This window comes from Prionailurus viverrinus, chromosome E2 (assembly GCF_022837055.1).
Source record: "Prionailurus viverrinus isolate Anna chromosome E2, UM_Priviv_1.0, whole genome shotgun sequence".
NCBI lineage: Eukaryota > Metazoa > Chordata > Mammalia > Carnivora > Felidae > Prionailurus > Prionailurus viverrinus.
Genome location: NC_062575.1, coordinates 19,746,712 through 19,768,578, shown reverse-complemented (window position 1 = coordinate 19,768,578; position 21,867 = coordinate 19,746,712). Strand labels below are relative to the sequence as shown.

Genomic DNA, 21,867 nt, shown 5'->3' with positions numbered 1-21,867 from the left:
GAGTATGAGGGCTAGCCACACTGAACCTCCCCAGGACCCCAAAACCCCATCCGCACCCAACTCCGAGCCCCAGCTTCTCTGCTGTTGTGTCCTGCTGCTACCCTGCTCTGCTGTCCCCACCTTCACCTCCCTGTTGGCTCAGGGCCTACTCCAGGGCAGTCAGACCAAGGCCCTAGAGATATCCCAGACTCTTGGGCCATTAGCCAGTACACTGGGCCCCAGAGTCCAAGCACAAGTAGAACAAAATGTTCCTCCAGATGACAAGAAGGCCTGGGAAACCCCAACCCAAGGTGCCATTCACCACCACCTTTGAGGCCCTTCTGCATGGCAGATTCTGGTATGGCTCCAACCTAGAGTAGAGTAAGACCTGGGCCCTACACTCCATAGCTGCAGGGTTAGAAGGGCAAGCCCACACACTCTAGGCATAAATGATGCAAATGAAATAAAGAAGAGGCCACAAGTGCGAGTAAGGTGGAGAGGACACCAAGACGGGACCGAGAGGAGGAGAGAACATGCCAGGCTGGGCCACATCAAAGGGCAGGGACAGGAACATACAAAGGTAACAGCCAGCAGGATGGCCTGAGTGACAAGTGGCCTGGAGGACAAATGAGTGACATGAGGGGGAGATGAGGCTGGGAAAGGAGACAGCCACTGTACAAGTGGCTGGAGGCAGACAGGCTGATCCTCTGGGCTCTTCTGAGCAATTAGGGATGGGGCAAGGGAAAAGGGAGAAGAGGACAAAGAAGGGCCTGGGTGGGCAGGACAGGTGAGACCCAGTGAGATCAGGGCAACAACCTAACAGCTGCCTGGCTTTTGCCCTTGTCTCCCACCCCCGAGGTTATTCTCCAACCAGCAGCCAGAGCGATCTTAAAACACAAGGCAGAGCATATCAGTCATCTATACATCCTCATCTCAGGGCCTTCCCTGTCCCTCTGCCTAGAAAGGGGTGATCTCTCCTCACACGTCCCCTCTTCAGAGACCTCTCCCACAGCCCCATCACCCTGTCCCTTCACTTGTGCCTCCTTTCTTTGTTAATACTTACTCCACCTGTCACAGGACACATAAGCTCCATGATGGCAGGGATTTGGGGTCACTGCAGGACCCTAGAGCCTAGAACAGAGTATGTTCTGGTACGTTTTCATGCTCATTAAATATTTGGAGAATGGACAGAAGTCTGGGAAGAGTGTTGGTGAAGACAGCAGGGGGGTTTACTCCTGGATTTGGAAATGGGGGACACTGTAGCAGTGATGGCAGTACCAAGGACAGTGGCTGGGAAGGTACCCATGTGTGCGTGCACATGTGTGTGTGAAGGCCCAACAACCAAGGCCAGCTTCTGCTGTAAGGGACTGCATGCTTTATGTCCCCTGGGGAGGTTGCCCAGGGAAGGACAGAAAGGGTCACATTTGTGAACTTCTCCACAAGCCCCCCTGATCAAGCCTTCCGACATGTCTGTGGGCCTGGAGGGCCTTGCTACCTTGGGCTGCTGAGAAGGAAGGGACGGTGTGGCACATAATCCCCAGCGAAGCCCCTACTCCTGCAATCCCAGCAGGAGAATGTTCCCAACCTGGAGTTAGGAGTGCTAAAGGAGAGACGGAAGAATATGTGAAAGGGAGAGGTGAGAGGGAGGGAGGAGTCGGCATGCCCCTGGGTTAGATGCCTTCTGCCTGCAGCTCTGGGTGGCACCCAGGTGGCAGGCAACACTCATGTCCTCTGTAGCTCTCGGGCCCTCACAGAGTGAACTGTAACCTCCTGAGGCCTGTAGAAGGCCTTCACCATCTGCTGCTTTTGCCACCGTCCTCCCACTCACACCCACTTCTCTCCACGGCCACCTAAAAGTGGGACAGAGCCGAGGGTGAGGTGGGGCAGGGAGAAGCCACCAGCCCCCTGCTTCACCCCCCATGAACTTGCTGCCTTTTTGACAAGGAAGTGTTCACACCCCTATGTCCTCAACCCATGCCATCTGCCACGAGTCCCTGGCCTAGGTTCCATCCTCACCATGGTCTGGCCAAAGTCCACCTATACTTAGAATAAGGCCTGGGTAAGAGAAGGTGTTCTGCTCAGTAGTACTCAAGTTGTTGCAATATTTCATTACCCCCTTGGTTGTCAGAGAAAAATTCTTAACCACAACTGATAGTCATAACTGATGGTTGTGTAATGGTACCTCACCTTGTATTCTACCTCTAGTAATGGGCTTTATGTGCTAGATTTTAATATCCTCGACCCTGGGAAAATGCACAATTCTTTTGAACAGAAACATGGTTTATCTGCACACAACTGATCAGTTCTGAGAGATCGTTAATGTTCTCCAAGTGGTTTTCGTGGGTGTGAGAGTGAGAATATGAATCGATCCCTCTTCTTATAGTATTGAAATTAATCCCACTTAGTTTATCAAGTCACATTCATGCCCTGATTTTATACACTTGTATCTATCAAACATGATGATACTTGAAAAACAAAGTGGGCAAGGGGTTCTGGCCAGGGCACAGCAGGTGCCCAAATCCCCACTAGGGGAAGCTGCGGAGCGGACAGCAGCTGGAAGCCGGGGCTGAAATGTGGTGTTCTGGGTCAGACCGTCTAGCACAGCAGCTGCCAGGCCAAACCTGTTCGTTTATCCTCAACAACTGCAGCCAGCAGAGAACCCATCTCAGGCGATAAGACTCCTTCCTCTGCAGCTCACAGCTGGGCCTGGGGGCCAGGCCAGATGTGCAGGCCAAAAACCAGAGCAAAACCCAGTCCCCATGCCAGGGACCCTCAAGTCAATGACCCACTATTCTCTGGGATATCGAGTCCACGCCGTGGGCCCCCACCCAGGCCCCTGCCTCCTACCCTCCAAAGGATCTTTGCATCACACTGCTGGAGGCTTCCCTGAACGCTGTCCCCTACCACCCTGGCCTCAGCTCTCCAGAAGTGGGCCCAGCCTCGCCTTTCTCTACAGGGCTTCTCTTCACTGGGAAGGTGTGCCCAGCAACTGCCCCACTGCCAAGTACCCTCTCCCCTCTCCAGCTCCCATGGACTCTCCATGCAATACACTGGTCAAGTGGGAGTCAGCACCCCAACACTGGGGGGAGAAGCCCAGACCCATTCTAATTGGAACCAAATGGGTCCCTGCTACGTACTCAGCCCCCTGCCAGGAGCAACCTGTGTGTCTGACCTCTCAGCCATGCCCATTTCAGATTTAGAAAAGAGCAACCAAGGGGAACACAAAACTTGCCTAGAGTCCCAGTCAGGTGTATAGAGGGGCTGGGATGTGGATCAAGCCTGGTGGTTTCTGTCATCTCCAACTCTGGCCTCCTCTCCTCCCCTACCATCTTTGACCACATTCTCCCAAGGCCCTTGGCCCAGTTATGGACCCAGCTTCCTAGACAGACTCTAGTCCTAGAAGAGTGGGCAGGTTGCAGAGGAGTGAGAGAAGCCAGGATATGTCCCTTACATGACCTGGAGACAGCCTGGACACTCACTGTCCACCTGACGTCATGACTCAGGGACAAGCACCTCTGGTATGACTTGTGGCAACAGCTATTCTTAGAGAAGCCAGGAACACGTGCATGCGAATGAGAGGAGCAAAGCTGGAGGTGGGCTCTTCTTTGCACACCCCCACCCCACTTTGCATGCATGGGGCTTAGCACAGGCCTTAAAGCAAACACCCCTGTGCCTTGGCTGCTGCGTTCTGCTGACGCTGCATCTGGGGAAGCCACGGCTCCCAGCAGTGCTGGAACACAGACGGGTGGGTGGTTTCTGCTGGCGTTTGTGAGATCAGAGCAAACCCGGGAGACTCTACCCAGAATCCTGCCCAAAGCCCAAGGAGTCTTCCTTACCAGGAAACTCATTTTTAAAAGCCCCCAGGGATGATGTCAAAGGGCCGTTCCAGACCACTTTCCCTGGCCAAGCCCTGTGTCTCCCTGTGACCCAGGGAGAGGGGACAGCCTGTCAGCCAAGAAGGCGACTTGGAGGCAGGCAGGCTAGCCGATCTCTCTGCTTGGACCACATAGGGTTTCTGAACCAGCTCTGACCCTGTTCAAGAAACCTGGCGCCCAGAACCAGTTACTGGCAGCCCCAAGCCCTTTAGACAGTCCTCAGAGCTGGGACAAGGCCTGCTAGAACCCCACCACCACCAGCAGCTTCCTGCTCTCTCTCTGAGGGATGCAGAGAAGGGGGTGTGACTGGGGGTGGGATATGAACACAGGAGGAGAAGCCTGGAACTTGTTGAGAGCTTCGTGGGAGACCAGGCCACCCAGCCCTGGCCAAGGCCCCAAGGGCAGCCAAGGACGCCAGGGGCTCTGGGAAGGCAGGAGCTAGTTCTGCTCTGCGCCCTGAGCTGAGCAGCCTAACAGCCTCAATGACAGCCCCTGAGAGCTTCAGACGTGCCTGGGCTGAGGCATGAGCAGTGTTCTGGTTAGCACACACTCAGGGGACCGCTCTAGTCTACCCACAAGCCCAGCTGTCTACCCCAAATCCTCCCATCCGTGGCCCGGCACCAGGAATGTCTGGCCAGCTTGGGAGCTTTCATAGCAAAAAACTTCCTCGGAGGCTGATTTCTCATGTCCAAGAAGATACTGCCGCTATTAGGAAGTTCTCTCTGTAGTCTGACCTAAACCCCTCCTCAAAGGAAGCCCACCAACTTGGTTTCCCAGTGCCTCTAGCCTCCCCTGAGGGCCTTGGGTTTGCTTCTCAGCACGCCTCACCCCACCCAGGACCTTCCCATACCTCCTCTGCTTCCCAGGGTCACCTGTCTGATCTTACCGGGACTCTCCCCACAACTCTTATCTTCCGGCGCCATCCAGGCCTCCTCACCACCATGACACCCTTTTGCTGGCCTCCTGCCCCACATGTTGACTCCCTGCTCCCAAGTCAATTCTCACACCAGCACTAGAGTGAAGTCATCCAACTCCCAGCATGTTGTCACCTTTACCCAGTGGCCTCTGTGGCCTCAGAGCTAGAGCCCTGCCTCCTCCCCACAGCCTGTGAGGTCCCATGCCCTCAACCCTAGCACCACCTCAGCCTCAGCCCTCGACTCTCTGCTCCACTGGTCCCATGCTTTGAGTAGGGTGACCTGTCTATGATCTCTGCCCCAAACAAGTGTTTCAGGGAAGTCTACAGGATGCCCTAGGGAAAAGCCCCTGAAGTACAGGAAATAGAGCTGATTCCTCAGGCCCAGTTAGAGAGGCCTCTGCCCTCCCTCCTCCACAGGGTGTCCCTGTCAGCCTTGAGGTTGCCTGTGTCTGAGACCATTGCCCTGGCTTCAGCAGGGTCCAGCTGAGCAATCTGAGGGCTCCTGGGCTGCAGCTCCACACCCATCCAGCATGGCTGTTCCCTCAGGGCTCATGGGACGCACCACAATCAAGCTGGCTCCATAGTTTCCCTGTCCTTCCACCCCTTGCCTGTTCCTCAGTCTACGTCTTTAAGGCCAGAACCTCTCAGCAGCAGAGTCCTGGCCCCAGATGGCACCTCTGATTACCACCCAACCCCTGATTAGCAAGAAGGCATGGGGACCGCTAGCCTGATCAGCAGCACTCTCTTCTCTGTGTGGGCCAAAGTGTGGGCTTGGCAGCCAGTCCCAGCCAGGCCTGGAGAGGTGGCAGCTGGGCAGCCCTATTCCCCATCCACTTCCTGAAACCCTTCCCAGATCCTGCCAGCCCTGAAAGTGATCTTTCAGCCCCTCCAGGACTCCCAGGGACAGGCAGCACATGGCCTCTCCAGCCCCCAAGCCTCTACAGTACCCCCCCAAGGGCTCCAGGAAGGCAGGAAGGGAGGGTCTTGGCCCATGCCAGGGGTTGGTCCCACATTGCCCCAGGGGCCCAGCAGGCACAGAGGCAGCTCCTGGCACAGTACACTAGGCGGGGCGGCCCCCTGCTCTAGACTCACCCACAGCCTCATGGCCCACGGAGGGGCCCTGCTGGCCAGCTGGCCACGGCATAGTGTGAGAGGACAGTGTGTTCCCAGACTTCACTTCTGCTTTTCCAGAGGTCACTCAACGATGCTCTCCTGGGGAGCTCAGGGGTTTTCAGGAATTGAGGACCGCTGAGTAAAACCAGATGTGCAAATATGCTCCCTAGAGCCCAGCATGCCCACCCTGCCACTCCCTTCTAGGGTGATGGAGCCTCAGAGATTGTTCTACCACTCCCCTCTGTCCAGGTGAGGGGTCTACTTTGAAGAGACTGAACGTGGGTCCTACCTCCAATGCTTGCTCTGCACCAAAGGCTCCCTAAGGCTGCAACTTCCAAGGCTCAAAGCAGGCAAACTCAGACAGATGGACAGATGTGGATAGATGGCCAGGCTGGTGGCCCAATGGAGCCACAGCCCCGCCTCAGCAAATGTGCTATGCCTGAGTCTCCTCCCCAGGCTCTAGGGGTGGGTGAGACCTCTTCTTCATATCAGCTCCAAAGCATATGTGTGCACTGGCTGGCTGGCTCTTCAGAGTCAAAGCATCACAGCTGGAACTCCCAACATGGAAACCATTAACCCTGAGTTTACCTGGGGCCTGCAGCATAAACTAAGCATCCTTTTCGCCCCCAGACCTCTGCCAGGGTCTGTCACAGGCCCCCCGCAAACTTCACATAACATCAGCTGATTAGTCCTGAGTTCCAACACGTCCTATCAAATGTCTATTCTTCCTCTGCTCCCTCAGGTGCTGCCTGCCATTCCCCATCCAGACATCCAGAAGCCTGTCACTGTCCACCTCCCCACCAACTGACGTGTCCATAGTCTCTTGCTCACCAGTACAGGTCTACCCATTATCCAGCAGCTGGTGCATGCCACAGCCCCTGCCCCCTGTGCCCCCTCTGCAGCCTAATTTTGTCAGATCACTGGTTTTAAGACATCGCTCCTTAGGTGGCTGAGTGGGGTAGGGGAGTGAGAACCTGGGCTTTGGAGCTACAGTGACCTGGCTTCAAATCCTGTTTTGCAGCTTGGCTCTGAGCAGCTTGTGGATCCCACTGGATCCAGGCTCTTGGCTGGTCACCTGGTGAAAGGCTATGCAGTGCCAGCCTTCCAGGGCACCCGTGACAGACACCGAACAGAGGGAGTATTAGAACTGAGCACAGAATACCATACTCCATCTCTCCTGGCAGAGAGGATCCCACCCAGAGCTTCCCAACCACGACCCTCAGCCCCAGTCAGGTGGTATGTGTTCTCGTCTCCAGCCTACTGCTCAGGCTGTCCTATTCAATACTCCACAGAATGCCGCTGCCCTTCCTCTTCCTGGTTTGTCCCAATCCTTCCCCTCTGGCATGTTCTCCTCCCCACTGTAAAGGTTGTGGGGGGTCTTGTGCAGCATGGGCATGCAAACACACAGGTCCTGTTCTGCTGAAGGAGCAACAGAGCTGACTCAAAATGTGCGACTCCTGTCCCCAAGCTCAGGTCTCACCTCACCTACCAGCAAGATCACATAGAGTTCTGGGCAGCCCCATGGATGTGGACAGAGGCTAGGACCCAACTCTGCACCATCCACCACACCCTGAGCTGCTGCCCTGAGGGCCTTGTGAGCAGGCAGGAGGTGGCGCAGCCAAGGGCAGCTCCTGCTCCGTGGGAAGCCCCCAGGCTGGCGGGCCAGCAGTCTCGGGAAGAACCTGGAGTCCGCTGCTGGCATGGCCACATGCAAGTTACTGAGTTTCAGCTGGCGTGAAGCAGAGCCCCTGCAGGGAAAGGACAATGAGTTCTCCTTCCTCGGTCCCTGGACCAGCATTTTGTTTCATGCTGGAGGCCTTTCAGAGAGGTGAGGCTTTCACGGAGGGGGATGGGACTGATCCACAGAGGTGGTCCAGCTGACACTAGGGACCCGTGGCACTACTTGCCAGCATATCAGATACAGGGATCAAATGAGAGTGTCACTCCCCATGTCCAGGAGGCAGCAGGATGTCCGACCCAGGTTTACCACCCTCCTCTCTGCTCTAAGACAGGTGGCAGGTGGTGGTAGAGCCACATTTAATTACACTTAAGTTCTTAGGAACACCTTGTCCTTGAGGTGAGAGAATGAAAGCATCCCTCACATCCCATGAGGAAGTCCACCTATCCGACAGTCAGGAGGGTGCCAGGCAGGCGATAGCCCCACGTGCCAAAGGGAGGGGCAAAACTGGTTATTGCTGCACCCAGGGCAAGTTCCAAGTAACTCTCCTCTGAGCGGAGATCCGCCTGGATATCCCCTCACCAGAACATCCCCACCCAGGCCCTAAGGCTCCATTGGGACTGGCATGTCCCAGGAGACACAGGGCTTGGAAGGCAGCTTGCCTGTGTTCCCCTGCCACAGCCCAGCCTGAGAACCAAGCCGCCCAGCCTCGCCCTGGGAGGTAGGGGCCACACCTCTGCGGCTGCCCTGCACTTTGACCTTGAGCAAGCTCTTCCCCAGGCTTGCCACCACAGTTGTAGAACCTGCAGGTGGCAGTGGATCTGGGCCTGCAAGGAAGAGCTTCTTTTCATTTTACCAAAGATGTTAGGTTTGCTTGGGTGTGAGTGAGAGAGGTAAAGTGGTCCGGCATGGCCAGGGGCCAGGCAGCCCAGAGAGGGCCAGCTGTGGCACTGAGCTTGCTCAAAAGCCGGCCCATGCCCATGTCTGGTTCCCAGGGCCCACTGGCCTGTACTGCCTGAGTGATCCTGTCAGCCTTTGATGCTGGGCTTCTGTTCTACAAGCATAGGCCTCTGGAGGAAGGATGCTAAGAAAAGCTGAGACTCACTCGGATGGGGGAAGGGCAGGTTTAGGGCCCCCAGTGGCTACTGTTCACAGTGAGATTAAGTCAGGTCAGGCTGCAGTATCCTGCCAGCTCCGCGGTGCTTAGAGCCAAAGCTATGGAAATAGTCGTTTTGCTGAGACTTAGGCCCTACGGATGGGCTCAATGGATCAAACCTCATTTGGGGCCATAAGCCATGCTGCTCTTAGCACAAAGTTGCATTTACTGCAGCTCATAGAAACTGGAAACAGCCCAGGCCAGAAGCAGAGTTGACCCATTTTATAGCCATGACCAGCAGAGCCAAGAAGCTTAGGCCAGGCAGGAAGTGGCAGGAGCAGTAAGCATCCAGGCTGGTCCTGGATAGCACCCTCACACCCATTTACCCAACCTGCTCAAGGACCTGGCAGGACATGTACAGGGTAAGCAGTAACACGCCAGACTGAACATGATCAGTGTGTGGATTTGGGCCAGCCCTGGGATAGGTGGGCACCTGCTCAGGGAGCCTCACAGCAGAGGCTAGGTTCAAATGACAGAAGCCAATGGAGGAATGGGGGTGACAGTGAGGCATGGAGCCTGGGCCAATAGAAAAGGGGGACCCCATCTTCCTCCCAGGCCTTGCCATGTGGTATCTGCCTTGGAACTTAAAAGGGTAAGGGGGTGGTGAAGATGGATGAGCTACCACCCATGACCTGGCAGCCTTAGGGCCCTGTGTGCTGGGTCATGTGTTGTAGCTCATTCCTTGACTCCCAACCCTTTAATGTCTACATTAGATGACATATGGCAAGGCCTGGGAGAATGGTGAGGGGCTTCAAAAGCAGGGCCTCTTTCACCTGACCACCACTTCCTGAATGGGGGGCCAGGCACACAGAGGCATGATTTAGGCATCCTTTAGTGAACATATGCAGGAATAAGAAAGAAAGGACCAAAGAATATAGAGTGATTGGATAGGAGGAGCCAAGACAGGTGTCAGGAGGTTGTAAGCAAACCCTTGGCCCTCACCTGGACCCAACTTCCCAGATAAAATAAGAGGGCTAATAGGGTTGGCCAGCTCTGAAACTGTCTACCTGGTCAGACCTAGGTCACATTGACTCTCCACAACTCAGCCCCTGAGGGCCACTCAAGAGCCTAGGGTGAGCCTAGAGGCCTGGCTACCCAAGAAGCAGCCTTGGCAGAACCAACGGCAGGTGCAGGGGAGGTCTGGCTTTGTGGAGCCTCTGAGCAGCCACCAGAGCAGGGCCAGGCAGGAAAGGCTGAGTTGCAACAGTGAGGACACCAAGATGACTCCTTAGAGGGGAAAGCCCCATCCACCAGCCAAATGCAAAGCCTCAGCTGAGGTTAAGGCCTGAAAAAAACTGCTGCCTGAGTAGCCAAGGAGAGACAAAATCTGGGCAAGTGCCCAGGGCCAGGCCAGAGTTGGCCAGGAAAGCAGTGCCCAGCACCCAGTCAGGGCCGTTCCTCCACATACCCCTTTCCCCTGCCACAAGTTTGCCTCCCATTCCTCAGGACCACGAAAGTTCACTAGGGGGCAGCCCCAGTCCAGGCTCTCAAGCTACAGGGTGCTGGATGCAGATAGGTAGAGCAGGTATCAGGCTACACAAGAGCAATCTAACCTACTAATTGGACCTTCAGAGCCTTGACCCTCCTGCCTCTAAAAGAGGAGGAATATTCCAGTGCAGGACAGATTTTTAAAAAAAAATCAGCCAAGAAGTGTTAAATGAGGCAGAAGCCAGGGAGGTCAATGGAAAGATCCCTCAAATTGGGGTGCAAAGGGGAGAGTTGTCAATCACCTGATAACAACCCCTTTCCAGCGTGACTGTAACATACGTACAGTGCCTACAGAGTTTGGGGTGCCTGGTGTGGACCTCTCCCGGAGTCACTCTACCCACACGCTCCTATATATGTGCCACATGAACACCTATGCGTCCTAAAGTGCTGAAAGAAGTTGGGAGGAGTCTGTCCTGAGGATCAATTTTCCCTCTCCTGGAGGGACCAGGGTTGCAGGACAAAAGTGGAAGCCACCTGGGGAAGAGTGATGCTCCTGGGAGGAAATATGGCCCTGACCCCAGGCAGCCTCAAACTCCTGCTTGGGGCCTATAAGATCCCTGGTTCATGGCTAGTACACTGTCCTCTGCTACTCTGACTGAGAGCTGCTAGCATGACCCAGGTGGGGGTAAATGAGGACAGATTGACGGTTAAGGCTGGAGCATTGTGCACTGAGCATGAAGGTGGAGAGCCTCAGAGAATGTCCCCTGGCCTCTCCTTTCCAACCCAGGAAGCCGGGGCACCAGGTGAGAGCAGGAAGAAATGGACAGGAGACACCTAGCTGTGAGTCCTACTTAATTTGAGAAGACCAAATGGGACTTGGGTGAGGGAGAGAAGTAGAGCCCAGGACAGAGTCCCAAGGGACAGTGGCCACAGGCAGGTGCTGTGCAGAAAAGCAGAGGAGAGGCAGCCTGGGTGACTCACTAGTCCAGCCACACCTCCCCCCCCCCCCCCCCCCCCCCAGCCAAATGGTCCTGGCACACCCCCTTGTGGCCACAGGGAGGATGGCTTTGTAAACAGCAAGGGGCTCCACTCTTCCTCCCTCTCAATGCCCCACCAATCTAACCCCTACCTCAGACTTCTGGTCCCAATCCCCCCCAGCCAGCAATCCCTGGGGGAGGAGGCTACAGGCACCCATAGAGCCACATAGGAATGTGTCATAAAGAATCAAGGTAGACAGGAGTCTGAGAAAGCCAGAATGGAGACAAGGTGGGCTTGACTCTAGTCATGAGGGATTGGTTGGCCGAGGAGCAAGACTGGAGAGACTGGAGAGGAAGTCTGGGCATCCTCAGTCCCCGATGCTTGTTTACTAGCTCAGCCAGATCCTCCCAAGTCTCCAAATCCCTTTATCCAGCTCTCTACCGGACCCCACCCCACCCCCTCTGCTGCCTAATGCTGTATCTTAAAAAAGCAGGTGCTGGGGCCCATGCCTGGCTCAGTCAACTCTTGATCTCAAGGTTGTGAGTCTGAGTTCCACGTTGGGTGTAGCGATTTCTTAAAAATTAAAAATAAAAAACACTTAAAAGCAGGTGCTCAATAACCCAGAAACAGGACAATCTATGCCATGGCACACCCCTCCAAGATGGGGACCTTAGCTTTTCCTCCCCTGTACACCAAAGCCCAGTACTCTGCCAGCACAAATAATGAGCTGTCACCCATCTGATCACATAAGTATCTATTGAGCATTCACTCTGGCTAGGCATTGTGCTATTGAATCCTCACAGCCTACAAGCGATTTCATTCTACAGGTGGGCAAATAAGCTTCGAGATGCTAAATCACATGCTTAGCATCACATAGCTGGCCAGAAAGGAAGCCACGGTCTGCCTGATGCCCTGCCTCAGGTCCCGGCAACCCAGGCTCCTGACCCCAAGCAAGCACAGATGAGTTACAGGAGAGGCCACTACATCATGTCCTCACACCTATTCATTCTTGATGCAGACCCTCCAACAACCTGGAGCGTGTTTGACCGCTGAGCCCAAAGCACAAGAACAGCTACAAGTCAGCAAAAGGGGCTGGGGTGCTGTAGCAGGCACCGTGACTACAGTAGGGTGCCTGAGTGGGAGGTCCGACAGGGGGGCCAGGGATGAAACTATTGGAAGCATATTGGGCACTCAGGGACAAAGGTTCCTTCCATCTCATTTCAAATCTAACAGCCCTGATGTGAGCTTGCTCAGTGTGTGCCACTAAGAAAGAAGGAAGGGGAGACTAATACATTCCAGAAGGGTTTTATGCAAAATATTTAAACTAAGATGTTGGGACCTTTCCTTCTCTACCATCCTGAAACCCTGGTCACACAGAAAGCCTATCTTCAAGAGTCCTGGATAGCTTACATTTGCCTATGCTGACGCCACCTCAAAAGGCCCTAGTCTTGGGTACAGTCACTGGCTCCACCTCAGAAACCAGGCCCGAGAAATCACTGAGTAAATCCATGAAAAAGTGTGTTCTCGCCCAGCAGAGCAAGTTCTGACACGACCCCTGGGGCAGGGCTTGTGAAACAGGGGCTAACAGGTCCCTGTGCTACAGTACATACATACAAAGTGCAAGATGTAATCAGGGAACAGAGAGCAAGAAGGGGGGTGTGGAGCAGGTGAAAAAGGCAAGAGAGGGGCGCCTGGGTGGCGCAGTCGGTTGAGCGTCCGACTTCAGCCAGGTCACGATCTCGCGGTCCGTGAGTTCGAGCCCCGCGTCGGGCTCTGGGCTGATGGCTCGGAGCCTGGAGCCTGTTTCCGATTCTGTGTCTCCCTCTCTCTCTGCCCCTCCCCCGTTCATGCTCTGTCTCTCTCTGTCCCAAAAATAAATAAACGTTGAAAAAAAAAAAAAAAAAAAAAAAAAAAAGGCAAGAGAAAAACAGCTGAAAGAGAGGTGAGCAAAACAAAAACCCAGGGGCCCTGGGTCACCAGCCCTCAACTACCATCTGGGCTCTGAGTCTTCAGGTGTAAAGAGAAGGGGCCCAAAGGGGGTTCCGTAAGACACAGAACAGCCCCACAAGGCTATGAACCAAAATCTGGAAGTCAAATGCTCAGGGTCACCAGCAGAGATCTCATCTTGGGTGGCTGTTGGGTGTGAACAGCTTCTCTGCATACTTACATGTTCTAATTTCCCTTATTTTAGATACCTTTATCAGATGTCTTAAATTATAAAATATTTGTTCACTGCAATACATCCAAAGAGTACATAAAATAAAAATGCACATGTTCCTCCCTAGCCTCTCCGATCCCTCTCTCCAGAGGCTGCTACTCTAGACCAATTGGCATCTGTGCTTCTCAATACTTTTCCACATGCATATAATATCTTATTAAAATGGGAACACATTAACAATATATTTCTAAATCAGTCCTTATAGAACTCCATGCTTTGCAACACTTGGCATAGTATCCTACGGTAAGGACAGAACATGGTTTATTTAACCACACCCTTGTCGATGAATATCCTGTTGGTTCTAACAGGTTGCTGTTACCACCAAGGCTGGTGTGAACACCTCTATACATGGCATCCTGTGCTAATCTAGAGGGGCACAATCCTGTGAGTGGGGCTATAGGGACGCAAGAAAACATATACAGGCATGTTTTAACAAGGTGGGTAAAACCTGTCCCCCAAAAGGTCCACACTGAGTCACCCTTCCACCAACTTTATTTTTAGAATTAAAAAAAGAAAATATGTTTGGTCAAAAACAAAAACAAAACCACCAGCATGCCCAGTCATGCAACAGAACGCACGGCAGGGATCAGAAGGGGAATCCCTGGCTGTTGCTCTCCCTTCGCCACTTGCCAAATTAGGCTCCACGCCAGGTGTCCTCATCAGACCACACTTGTGTCCACTTGGCCTGTCCTTAAGGCTGTTCCCCAGCCTCCTGGCAGGACTCACGGGCAGCACTGGGCTTCTAAGGGAGACATGCCCTGGCTGCGAGCCAATAGATGGCCGAGTGTGGGCTGAAATGCTGCCAGCCAGCCAGCGTACTGACGACTTCCAGATTGGTATCTTTAGTGCTACTTCCCCTGAGCTCCAGACCCACACAGCCACCTCCCTCTGACTCTCCCAACTCAGCACATCTGAGACAGAACACTTCCTCTTCCACCACCCTATCCATACCCCAAACCATCTCCTCCTCTGGTGGAGGACCCACCAATAATCCGTGCCAGCTCATCGATTACTGGGTATCAAAGGTCTCTTCACTCAGCGATGCCACTGCCTAGGGACATGGGACAACATGGATCCTCAAACACTGAGGGGAACACTTCAGGTGTGTATGGGGCCAGGCCCTCATAGCTCAGAGACTCCAGGTGCTTGTTCCCTTCATTCTGCAGTGCAAACTCTCCTGAGTTATTGCCTTCTCCCAATGCCCCTGAGCTCCTCTCCCTTGCTTGTGGCCAGTGTTCTGTCAGGACCTTGTTATCTCTTCCTTCAAAACACATCCAACTCAGAGAGGAATTTGGACTGAGCTAAGCTCGTCTTCCTGTCCAAACAATGGTCCTCTAACTTCAATAATTCAATACAGTCTCCTTTGACCAACAAAATGCAATATACAAAATATTTCCAGGCAAAACTATAAACAGACATTTCCCACACATTGACCTTGACCCTAACCCTAAGAATCTCTATACCTTCCCTTCCTTTTTTTTTTTTTATCTTTTTACACATCCCGCCTGAACTGTGTGTCCAAGACACCCACAGCTTTTTCACGAACCAGCCTGATGCACCTATCCATACATACTCAGCCATGCACATCCCTGACATGTGTCCTACTCTCTCTTCCCAGTTCCTAAAACTCCTCTGACACCCTATGAAGTTTCATGTTTCTGAGACTGCTAGCGCCATTATTCTTCCCACCTCCTTGGCCTTGCTGATTTTTTTAAATAACAGCTTTACTGAGATATAATTCATATGCTATACAATTTTCCCATTTAAGGTGTATAATTCAATCAGTCTTAGCATGTTCACAAAATTGTGTGATCATCACCACCATCAATTTTAGAACATTTCGTTCAAAATAAACCCTGTACCCTTTTAGCCATCATTCCCCACCTGCTCCTGTCCCACTAAAATGTACCCTATGCCTACTGTATATTCGATACTATCTGTCCATCAGACAGGCACACTTGCCCTCAGGCAAAACCTGTGTGACATGTTTTCTTTACCCACTCAGAGGCCCAGTGTGGCAACTGTCTCCTAGGAGTGATGGGAGGGAATGACCATGGTGGGAACAGCTGGTTTCCCTAACTGTTCACCTGGCACCAGGCCCTGCACTTACACTTCACCCATGTCTCAAAGAGATGCTATTAATATTTCCCACAGTACAGCTGAGGACAAATGACTTGCCCAAGGTCACAAAGCCAGTAAGCGGCTGAGCTGGGATTAGTTCCCTAGTGAGCTCTGCTCTGTCCATATGTTATCTCTGCCCATACACTCCATGCACTGCTGTCACCTTCTAGTCCCACTCTCCTCTGTTCTCATTAAGGTCACCATGACCTCTAAAAAAAAGGTCACCATGACCTCTGAATGGTAAAACCAAGTGGAAGGCTGTCTGACTTTACTTCAATCTCTTGGCCACATTTGGCATTCATCACTGTTTCTTTTTCAGGTTCTCTGCTGGGGCTACCCACCTGTTAGGGGATGCCTTTCACCTTTTGGAAGGACCCCTTTCCTGGGGGAGGGTCCCATGTTGAGCCTCTCCTCTTCTGACTCTATGCTCTCTCTCGGAGACAGCAGCCACACTACTACCCTGATTCCCAAGGCTGTATCCCAAGTTCACACTCACTCCAGAACACCAAAAATAGCCTGCACATCATCACTCAAATGGCTCACAGATCCCTTAATCCCATCTTTTCAGTCTTTCTCCAAACTTCTTTCCTACATCCCACCATCATTTCACTCTGCCACCTACACAGCTGCCTATGCCAGAGATGAGGACATCAGCTTTGACTTTTCCTTCCTCCTCAGTTCCTTATCCAACCCCTCAAGTCCTATCAATTCCTCTTCCTAAAATTCCCCCACGATCATCCTTGCCAATGCCAAAGGCAAGCTGTCATCATCTCTGACCTGTATTGCTTACAAAACTCTGCAAATTGTTCTTCCCACCTCTGGTATGGCCCCCACCTCCAATCCACTTTTCACACTGCAGGTACATTCTAAAGGACAAGTCCAATAGTTTTACCTGCCCATCCCTCACTCAGGACAAAGCACTTCCTCTACAGCTTTTGCAATCCTTCAAGAGCTGATCTCTGTCTTACTCTGCAGCCACACTCCTAGCCACACCACAGTTAGTGCTGAACGACGTGCCACTCCCAGAAGACACCACTTACATTAGCATTTGCAGTTTCATGTGACTAGAGATTGGCCAAGCCCCGCCTACAGTATTGCTTTCTTCTTCCCATAAGACACTGTCTCTTGTGAAAAGGTGTTGAAATGCAGAAGGAGATGTTGTAATGAAGACAAGGAACTCAGAACAAAGAGGGATAAAGTGTTCTAGAAGACAGCCAGCACATCATACATAGGGACTCTCAATTATGGTCCCTGAGTATCTAATTCACTAGCTTTCCTCCTCCTGAATATTAATTATATTTCTTTACAAGAAGAAGGAGATGGCCTGACTGGCCTAGGTGCCTCCATTCCAAATTAGAAAACTGGCATCTGGCATCCATCAGCTGAATTGTGACTGCATTAGCTAGCCATATGCTTTTCTTTATTTTCCAAGTTCCTGAGTAAGAAGAGAGCTAATCCAAAGAAAATTCCTGCAAACAATGACCACCCCAGTAGCAATGAGAACTCCTTAGACTCATTCTGATCTAAATACCATTTTCCAATAAAAAGAACCAGGTATCTGGGGCACCTGGGTGGCTCAGTTGGTTGGGCGTCCAACTCCAGCTCAGGTCATGATCTCACGGTCTGTGAGTTTGAGTCCCACATCAGGCTCTGTGCTGACAGCTCAGAGCCTGGAGCCTGCTTCAGATTCTGTGTCTCCCTGTCTCTCTGCCCCTCCCCAGCTCATGCTCTGTCTCTCCCTGTCAAAAATAAATAAACATTAAAAAAAAAAAAAAGAACCAGGTATCCTAAAAGAAATGATGACAGTAGGTCTGGGTCAGGAAATGTATGAGATAAAATTAGAACATACTGTGGGGTGCCTGGGTGGCTCAGTCGGTTAAGCATCTGACTCTTTATTTCAGCTCAGGTTATGATCTCACAATCGTGAGATTGAGACCCTGATTGGGCTTCATGCTGGATGTAGAGTCTGCTTAAGAGTCTCTCTTTCCCTCTGCCCCTTCCCCACGCACGTGTGCTCGCTCTCTCGCTCTCTCTCTCTCTCTCTCAAAAAAGAAAAAATTGAACATACTGTCATCTTGGAAGAAAAGCTCTCAAGGGCTACAGGGTTGTGTCAGAAAGACTTGACAGCCTGGGGCACCTGGGTGGCTCAGTTGGTTAGGCAACCAACTCTCGATTTTGGTTCCAGTCATGGTCTCACGGTTAGTGGGTTCAAGCCCCAAACTCTCAGTGTGGAGCCTGTTTGGGATTCTCTCTCTCTCTCTCTCTCTCTCTCTCTCCTTCTCACTCTCTGTCCCTCCCCTACTTGCACATGTGCACTCTCTCTCAAAATAAATAAACTTAAAAAAAAAAAAAGACTCAACAGCCTATTGAATAAGCTCCCACTGGACAAGGGACAATTCAAGCATCAATACAAAGACTGAAAGACAACAAAAAATATCAAAATCCGTGTGTGCATTATGATACTATACAAACAAAAAGACCAAACAAACCTCATTAGTCATCTTTGAAGGATTTTGGAGAACCAACTCATTATTTTGAAAATTGATAAATACAGGAAAGAATCAAGCATTTATCCTATCTTGCTTATACAAACTGTATTTCAGGGTTAAAATTAGTGGAAGTTTCCAATCATAGAAGTATTCAAGCTAGCAAATGCAGAAGGAAACATAGGATTAGAAAATCACCATTTTGTAACACCTAATAAAATAATGGTTCTAGGCAATAAATGTCCATGATTCCTTATGTCACAAAAAGAGAAACAACTAGATATTATGTGTCTCCCAATGGAAGTACAAAATCACCTACTAAATATTCTTTTCAAAAAAAACCAAACTACAATCTGATCAAGCCTCTAAATCTAACTACCATTTTATAGGAAAAACATGGACAGAGGATCATGTTCAATTATAAACACATCAAGGATGGAGTCAGCAAAACTGAGATGTAGGGGGAAATCCATAAATCAAATGACCCAGTTTCTTCAATGAGTAAAAGGGGGGTTGCCTGGGTGGCTCAGTCGTTTAAGTGTCTGACTTTGACTCAGGTCATGGTTTCATGGTTCATGAGTTCAAGCCCTGGGTTGGGCTCTGTGCTGACAGCTCAGAGCCTGGAGCCTGCTTTGGATTCTGTGTCTCCCCTTTTCTGTGCCCCTCCCCTGCTCACACTCTGTGTGTGTGTGTGTGTGTGTGTGTGTGTGTGTGTGTGTGTGTGTGTGTCTCAAAAATAAATAAACATTAAACAAAAATTTTTTTAATAAGTAAAAGGAAAAATAAGAGACAGAGAATCTATGTATTAAAAGAACTGAGGCTCCTGGGTGGCTCAATCAGTTAAGTGTCTGACTCTTGGTTTCAGCTCAGGTCATGATTTCACAGTTCATGAGTTCGAGTCCCACATTAGCTCTGCACTAACAGTGCAGAGCCTGCTTGGGATTTTCTCTCTCCCTCTCTCTCTGCCCCACCCCTGCTTGCTCTGTGTCTCTCAAAAATAAATAAATAAACTTAAAAAAAAATTTTTTTTAAATAAAAGACCTAAGGGGCGCCTGGGTGGCTCAGCTGGTTGAGCATCTGACTCCTGATTTTGGCTCAGGTCATGATCTCACGGTTCATGAGATCAAGCCCCATATCGGGCTCTGCACTGAGAGCACAGAGCTTACTTGGGATTCTCTTTCCATCTCTCTCTGCCCCTCCTGCACTCGCACATACTTTCTCTCTAAAAATAAATAAATAAACATTTAAAATAAATGAATGAATGAATGAATGAATGACCTGAGACCGCATCAACCAGTTAAAATGTATGGATCATATTTGGATCCTGACTGAAAAAAATCGTATGTTTTTTTCAAAGTTTATTTATTTATTTTGAGACAGAGACAAAGTGCGAGTAGGGGAGGGGCAGAGAGAGAGAAAAGAGCAAGAATCCCAAGCATGCTCCGCACCAGTGCAGAGCCCCATGCAGGGCTCGAACCCATGAACTGTGAGATCATGACCTGAGCCGAAGTGTGATGCTCAACAAACTGAGTCACCCAGATGCCCCTGAAACATATCATATTAAAAAAAAAACACAAACATCTGGGGGGCACCTGGGTGGCTCACTCAGTTAAGTGTCCAACTTCAGCTCAGGTCATGATCTCGTGGTTTGTGGGTTCAAGCTCCATGTTGGGCTCTGTGCTGACAGCGCTGAGCCTGCTTGGAATTCTCTCTCCCTCTCTCTACTCCTTCCTGCCTCTCTCCCCCTTAAAAATTTTTTTAAAAAATCGGAGGTAACCAGAGAAATCCAAACACTAAATGGATATTAGATGATATTAACAAATTATTTTTTCTTTTACAGGAAGAATAATAGTGTTGCAGGGTTTTTTAAAAAATTAGTCACGACCTTCTTCAGAGATATTGAAATATTTACAACTGAAATGATTTGTTGTCTTGGATTTACTGCAAAATAATTTAGGAGTTAGGGAGCAAGTAGAGCTATTATTGAAACAAGACTGATAACTGTCATGATGACAAGAATCGATCATTGGTTGCAGTTTATGATTATTACTTATGGGTTCATTCTACTATTCCTTCTAGTTTGTAGATGTTTGACAATATCCATAGTAAATAGTTTTAAAGGGAAAAGAGGAAGGGAGAAACTCCAGAGGCCAGAACTGGAGCCTCGCTCACACCTGAATTTCCCACATCCAGACAGACAAATTAACACCAATGCTCTTAGGCTGAACCTAAGGTCAAAGCTAAGAGTTCAGGTTCAGAACTATTATAATGCCTGGAATAGCTGCTTGGCTTGTTTATATGGCCCAGGGGCTGGCACACAGTAGGCCTTCAGGAAGTGTTTCTTGAATGAGCAAACAAACATTTGAACATTGAAGGAACACTATATATGCTCCTAACGTCCGAAATACATCATACAACCCAAAATTTGGTAGGCCTTTGTGGAAGGTGGTGCTCCATACCATCAGTATCTGCTCCCACAGTCGATGCTAAGGAGTCAGAGGCTTCCTCCCCTGGGCTAAGCCTCTTTTTCAAAACAAGGGTCTGGGTTCCCAAAAGATTTGTACCCTTGTCCCCCACAATCTGCCACCCAGGGCTTCTTTTGGTCCCTCTGTCCGGCGCAACAATTTCTGCCTTGACATGCTGGTCTCTCTGCCTGAAATGCTCTTCCCCCCAGCTCTCTGCATGGCTGGCTCCTTCTCATTGTTCACATCTGAGCTCAAATATCCTTATCTCAGCAGGGCCTTAAGCCGCCACACTCTCTAAATAAAGTTCCCTTGTGATTCTCTATCACTTCTCCACTGTCACTTTCATGGGTATTGTCTTCAATATGTAATTATATATTTACTTCACTTTAAAATATCATTAACAGGGGTACTTAGCTGGCTCAGTCAGAAGAGCATGTGACTCTTGATCTCAGGGTCATGAGTTCGAGCCTCATGCAGCATGTAGAGATTACTTAAATAAATAAAACTTTTTAAAAAATAAAATAATAACAGTAGCTAACACACTGACTCAGCACTTACCATGTGCCAAGTTCATGCTAAGGGCTTTATATGAATTATCTTGTTTAACCTTCATAACCAGGCCATGAAGTAGGTGCCATTATTAATACCATTTTACACATGATAAAACTCTGGATAGAGATGTTACATGGCCACAGAGCCATGAAGTAGTAAAACTACATTTGTAACTTCTATGCAATACTGATCTCTTAATATCTTCCCCCTGCCCCCACTGACCTCCATCCCCAGACTATGAAGGTCAGGAGAATATCATGCCGCAAAATATCTCAGCCCCTATCACAGTACCTGGCATAAAATATGTGCTTCGTAAGTATATGCTGAACAAATGAAAACATTCAAAGTAATACTGTATGATTTCTCTTTGTGTATCTCTGATCCACCTCCTCTTCCCCAAAATTCCCAGCACAAGACTCAGCTCCCAGAAGGTTCTATACATATCTAGAAACACTCAGAGTTAAAAAGTGCTTTTGAGACCAACCAACTCTGCTCCCTAAGTTCACCAAAAAGATAGGACCTCTCCGGGTTCTTTCCCCTACCTCTGAGTATAGACTATCAAGCAAGATGGACAATGGAGACCATATGAGCTTCAGAGGTCCTAAGAGACTGAGTTCTAGCAGAAGAGATCAGTAGCAGAGGCCCTGATGGAGTGGAATCCAGGGAGGAAGGCTAGGGTATGGTGGAGGGTATGCACTTACCCTCTGCCCAATGCCCTGTGCCTTCTGGGAACTGTCCAACACCTGATGCAGATTCTTTGGAAACCTCGTCACTTCAGGACATACCTACTGATCTCACTAAGGACCAAAAGCTTTGTTAGTCTCCCCTCCCCTCTCTTCTTTCCCCTGGAGATAGGAAGGCAAAAACACCCAGCAACAAAGTCCGCTGGTATCAACTTCAGA

General features: G+C 50.5%; 1 protein-coding gene across 1 annotated transcript in view; it reads right to left on the bottom strand.

Moving 5' to 3' along the window:
• ATP6V0D1 (ATPase H+ transporting V0 subunit d1) overlaps nucleotides 1-21,867 on the bottom strand; it is a 39,288-nt gene that overhangs the window by 14,995 nt on the left and 2,426 nt on the right. The window lies entirely within an intron of this gene.